General features: G+C 54.0%; 1 protein-coding gene across 2 annotated transcripts in view; it reads right to left on the bottom strand.

Annotated features, from left to right (window-relative positions):
* Positions 1 to 1,778: 1,778 nt before the first annotated feature.
* The window catches only part of LOC140712178 (SH3 domain and tetratricopeptide repeat-containing protein 1-like), a 42,477-nt gene continuing 38,255 nt past the window's right edge, over positions 1,779 to 6,000 (bottom strand). For both annotated transcript variants that reach the window (XM_073017940.1, XM_073017941.1), the window contains one exon: positions 1,779 to 4,938. The gene's annotated coding sequence lies outside the window, so the exon portion shown is untranslated. The remainder of the gene's footprint in view (positions 4,939 to 6,000) is intronic.

Raw genomic sequence — 6,000 nt, 5'->3', positions numbered from 1 at the left:
TATCCATGATGGGAGAGGATGATAAGACTCCCAATATGGCAACAAGTGTACAGCCGCCTGTGATATAGTTCCTAACATCCAGGTAGGGAGAGGATGATGTTACTGCCCCTATCGCACGAGTTGTAAAACCCCTTCGATATTTTGCCTACACTCCTGAGGGGAGAGGATGATATTACTCCCAATATCGAAGAAGGCATACACCCTCCCGGGACACTACGCTCAATATCCACGTTGGGAGACGATGACAATATGCCCAATATCGCAGGGGATGTACACCCACCCTAGGATATTTTTCCGTATATCGAGAGTAGGAGAAGACGCCATTACTCCCAGTAACGCAGGGGCTGTGGCTGTACACCGCTCCTTTGATATTGTTCTTTATATCCTAGGGAAGAGAGGATGATACTACACCCAATACCACAGGGGATGTACACCCACTCAGTGATGTTGTTCTTAATGTACTCCACTTCCCACCACCAGGGATATCGTTCCTAATATCCAGGGGAAGAGAGGATAACATTATGCCCAATATTGCTGGGGAGTATACACACCCTCTGTGATGCTGTTTCTAGTATCCAAAGGTAGAGACGATGGTATTATTGGCCATATCGCAGGGGGTGTACACCCTTCTGTGATATCATTTTTGACGTTCAGTTGGGGGAGAGGATAACATTAATCCCAGTATCGCAGAAGGTGTACAGACCCCTGTGATGTAGTTCCTAATGTACAGGGGCAAGAGAAAAGTATTGCTCTCAATATCGCAGGGTGTGTAACCACCCTGCCCCCTGTATATTGTTCCTAATATGCAGAGGGGTGGAGGCTGATAGAACTCCCAATATCCCAGAAGGTGCACACACACCTGTGATGTAGTTCCTAATACCCAGCAGGAAAGAGGCTGATTTTACTTTCGATACCGCAGTGGGTGTACACCGCCCCCAACCCTGGGGTATCGTTCCTAATATCCAGGTGGGAAGAAGATGACATGGCTAACAATATCGAAGGGGGTTGATACCCCTTCTGTGATATGGTTCCTGATATCCAGGGGGTGAATGGATGATATTACTCCCAATAAAGTAGGAACAGTACAGCCACCCTGGGATTTTGTCCTTAATAACCACAGGGGAGAGATATTGCTACCAATATTGCAAGGGGTCTACACCCCTCCTGTGATATGGTTTCTTACATCCAGGAAAGGAGAAGATGCTATTACTACCAATATTGAAGAGATATACAACTCCCATGGGATATTGTTCTAAAGATACAGGTTGAAAGAGGTTGACATTCCATCCAATATAACAAAGGGTGTACACCCCGCCTGTGATATGAATCGTAAAACCTAGAAGAAGAATGACATTGCTTCCAAAAACACACGGGGTGTACACCCACACTGTCATATTGTTCCTGTCATCTAAAGGAAGAGATGATGATACTACTCCCACTACCGGAGAAGCTACACAACCCCCTGTGATATTGCTCCTCATAACTTGTAGGGGAGAGCATGATATTACTTCCAATATGACAGTGGCTTGGCACCCAGTCTGTGGTATTGGTTCTCCACACCAACTCTGTGCCCCTCGTTTCCCATGCGTTCTCTCCTCACTGTTGGAACCTTGGGGGAGGCTTTGTCTTTGGTTACAGATGAAGAGACGAAGGGTATGAGAGGTTAAGCAAGTTTGTTACTGGAAAGGGGTCCCGATCCAGACCCCAAGAGAGGTTTCTTGGATCTCACAGAAGAATTCGAGGCAAGTCCATAAAGTGAAAGCAACTTTATTAGGAAAGAAAAGGATAGAAGAATGGCTACTCTGGCCGGACGCAGCGGCTCACTCCTGTAATCCTAGAACTTTGGCATGCTGAGGCAGGTGGATCACATGAGGTGAGAAGTTCGAGACCAGCCTGGTCCAACATGGCAAAACCCTGTCTCCACTAAAATACAAAACATTAACGGTGTGGTGGCAGGTGCCTGTAATCCCAGCTACTAGGAAGGCTGAGGCAGGAGAATCGCTTGAACCCACGAGGCGGAGGTTGTAGTGAGCCAAGATCATGCCATTGCATTCTAGTTCGGCCAAGAGAGCAAGACTCCATCTCAAAAAAAAAAAAAAAAAAAAAAAAGAAGGGCAGCTCCATAGGCAGAGTGGCCCCAAAGGCTGTTGGTTGCCCGTTTTCATGGTTATTTCTTGATCATAGGGTAAACAAGGGTTGGACTATTCATGAGTGTTCCAGGAAAGGGGTGGGCAATTCCCAGAACTGAGAGTTGCTGCCCTCCCTTCTGAGACCATGTAGGGTAACTCCAGATGCTGCCATGGCATCTGTAAACTGTCGGGGCACTGGTGGGAGTATCTTATAGCAGTTAATGCATTATAATTAGCACATAATGAGCCGTGAGGGCAATCAAAGGTCACTCTTGTGGCCATCTTGGGTTTGGGGCTTTGGTCGACTTCTTTACTGCGACCTGCTTTATCAGCAAGGTCTTTATGACCTGTATCTTGTGGGGACCTCCTATCTCATCCTGTGACGAAGAAGGCCTAGCCTCCTGGGAATGCGGCCCAGCAGGTCTCAGCCTCCCTTTACCCAGCCCCCATTCAAGATGGAGTCGCTCTGGTTCACGTGCCTCTGACAAGTTGGCCTGGGTTGAGTGTTCTCTAGTGTGTGGTTGCTGGAGCTGTTCGTAGGAGTAAGAGGGATTGTCAGTAGGAAACAGGCCTCTGTTAGCCCTGGGGCTGGCACTCTGCGCCAGTATGTCGGTCTCATTTTAGTGGTGACAAAACTGGGGCTCACAGACATCAACTCCCTCATCTCAAACCCCCAGACTGTGCGTGGTGGGCTGGGGTTTGAATGTGGGGCTTGAAGACCCATCATCTCCTCTGGTCCCCCAGTCTCTGCTGCCCAAGAGGAACAGGATCCCAGGATCCAGGCCCCTCATGGCACCAGCCAGGGTGGGTGGAGATGGGAAGGTACAGTTCCAAAGACCCCCGGACTCTGAGGCAGGTCGGGGGCCGAGAGTAACCCGGACCTGCGGACCCCACCCCGAGAAGAATGGCTGCAGACCCGTCCCAGCGGGCAGGAGGTCTGTGTCCTCAGTCAACGTGATGGCGTTTCCGGCTCCTCTAGCCAGGCCGTGCTGTCTTCACGTTTCCAATCCTGCGGCCTCCTCTCCAATTCCCAAGCCCAACCCACAGAGACAGCGAGCTGGGGTCAACATGAGGTTTGTCAGCAGCTCTGACCCGCTACTTCCCGCCAGCCCCGCAGCCCGTTCTGGAAAGCTCTCTGCTGCCCCCTGCTGGGGAGGCTCGGGGCAGGGCTCTGGCTGCAAGCATAGGGTCCCAGAACCTCCTGGCTCTGTCACCTCTGCTGGGTGGAAAACCAACCCAGGACTGAAGCAGCAGATGGCTGCCTGATTCCTTATTATCAGAGCTCCGCCCACTGGCAAGTCTCTCTCCGGGCCTCAGTTTCCCCTTCCATTAAATGAAGTGCTTGGGGGATACCAAGGAGGGTTAACTGCTTAGTGAGGATGGGAGGTTTCTTCTGGGGAGATGAATACATTTTGAAACTAGATGGCGTGAGTGGTTTCACAGGACTGTGAAAGCACAAATGTCCCCACATTATTCGCGTTGAAATAGTTCATTGCATGCGATGTGAATGTCACCTCATTTAAAGTGTTTAAAAGAGGGGCCTGGGAGAGTGCAGTGTATGTGAGAATCACGTGGGACACCCACAGTCTCTGAACCTCGGTTTCCTTGCCGTAAACTGGGAAAGAGACCGTGTGAGCTGTGTTCCTGGGGACAAGAGATTCCAAGAAGGAAAACCTGGGATTCCTGGGACTGGGATGAGGGCCGGGGGCCGGAAGGGGAGGGGTATGTGGGGACGGCTCGGGGGCAGCCCAGATAAGGCTTTCAATACTGGGTAGCAGCGTCTACACAGGCGGAGATCCCTGCATCTCACTTCCTGCAGGGCTGACCAGTGGCCAGAGGTAGGACTGGCCAGGCCCGGCCCAACCAAGTCTGGGAGCACAGGACACTGAGTGAGGGATCCCCAGGGCCACCCTCACTGGCCTGTGGCTCTCCTGACACCACAAGAGAGGTCCAGGAGCTGACCTTGGGTCCTAATGGGGGACACCTTCCTGGCAGCAGGCTTGCAGGGTGTTGTCGTGGTCAATGTACTGGGCTCTGCGTCTCCGCCCCTACCTGCTGTGTGACGGTGGGCCAGACACCTAACCTCTCTGTGCCTCTATTTCTTCAATGGCGAACAGGGACACTAGCAGCCCCCACATCCGGGCACAGTGGCCTGAAGGTTAAAGGCAAGGGCGGCACGAGACCTACAGCAAGAGCTCTGAGCAGGGAGAGCAGGGAGCTGCCCAGAGAGTTCCACCACCATCTCCCCTCTGGCCACCAAGGAAACCGAGGCTCATGGTGACCTGGCCCAGGTCTGTTGGACTCACAGTAGTTCTCATCCCCAAGATCAGAGGGCTGCCACCAGGGAAGGAGATGGCCCTTAGACACAGCCCAGGAAGCACACAGGGAAGGATGCCCTGGGGACTTCAGTAGGTTATTGCAAAAAAAAACATTGATTGCTATTTGAACCCTGCTTTCATGCCTCCATTTCCCAGAAAATGAGCCACGGGAGACACCAGGAGAGGCAGGAGACCGTCCTCCTTGCACAAAACCCACTCCCTTGGATGCTGTCCTCAGCGAGGGTGGCTGGGGCCAACCAGGGGGTCCACCCGCAGAGTGGCAGAGGCGGCAGGTTGACCCTGCAGACGTTGAGCTCTGTAGCGAAGGTCCTGGCCTTCTGGTAGAAGAGGAGCGACTTCTCACGGTCCAGGAGGAAGTTGTGGGAGATGGTGGCCGGCCATGTGTAGATCTTCAGCTGTGCCTTCTTGTTGCCCAGGTCCACGGTGGCTGCCAGTGCCAGCTGGTAGTACCCGGTTACATCAAACAGGTCCTGAAGGGGACAGGTCATGCTCAGCAAATGGGGGACTCGGAGCCCGTCTTCCCAGAGGCCATTCCTGTCTCCAGGTCATTCCACATGTCCAGCCAATGCTGGCTTACCCCATGAACCCCGAAGCCTGTGACACTGCTGTGGTCTCAGCTGCAGGAGGTGGGGACGACCCTGACACCCCTGGAAGCCTTCCTGACTGCCCCTACACCCCCTCACCCCCAGCCTCCTGCCCCAGTGCCACCCTCTCTGCAGGCAGTGGCTGCTTTCCCCATGGGCTGAGGTCAGGGCAGATCCTGCCTGCTCTGAGAGTTCCATGCAGGACCCGTGGCTCCAAGCCACAGCAGGGGCACAGCGTTGAGTGACCCAGGCTCCCCTCTGGCCCCTGTCCATGCTGACCATTTCCAGGCCCTCCACGGGACAGGCCAGGTACAAAACCATCTCACAGGTGTCCTCTCTGGCAATGTTCCCTGAAATATTGACAGAGTGTGACTCCCCAGACATCCACTCCCATTTTCAATGCATCTTTGGCTCAAACTCACCATCCCTGGGTTGGGATGCCGCCTCCCAGACCTCCTGCTTGACCCTCCCATCCCCAACCAGCTTCTCCCCAGGCGCCTTCTCCACATGGGGGTCACCCAAGGAACCTCTCTAAGACCCATGCCTGGCCTGTCCCTCTTTACCATCTCAAGATGGCTCCCAGGGCCAAGGACAAAGTCCAAGATGCAGCAGTCCATTCCCCCACTGCCCCACCCCACACACGGAGCAGGGGCGTGAGAAGGCCCCGAGTCACCGCCACTGCTCATCCAATGCCCCCGGCCCAGCCGAACACTGGACTCTGTGCTGGGTGCGTGGCTGAGCCTAACGTCCTTGCTCCTATTCCGAGGGACCTGGGAGTGAACACTCACCACACAGGGTGGCCAGGGCTGTGGCAGAGGGAAGTCCAGGAGCCTGTGGGGGGCCCAGGAGGCCCCCGACTCAGCCGGGGGTGGAAGGCAAAGGCTTCCTGAAGGGGTGGGGGCATCCCAACTAAACTGGAAGGAGCCAGCCAATGCCTCTGCGTGTGCC

This window comes from Chlorocebus sabaeus, chromosome 8 (genome assembly GCF_047675955.1).
Source record: "Chlorocebus sabaeus isolate Y175 chromosome 8, mChlSab1.0.hap1, whole genome shotgun sequence".
In the NCBI taxonomy this organism is placed as follows: Eukaryota; Metazoa; Chordata; class Mammalia; order Primates; family Cercopithecidae; genus Chlorocebus; species Chlorocebus sabaeus.
This window is presented reverse-complemented; position numbering and strand designations above follow the sequence as displayed.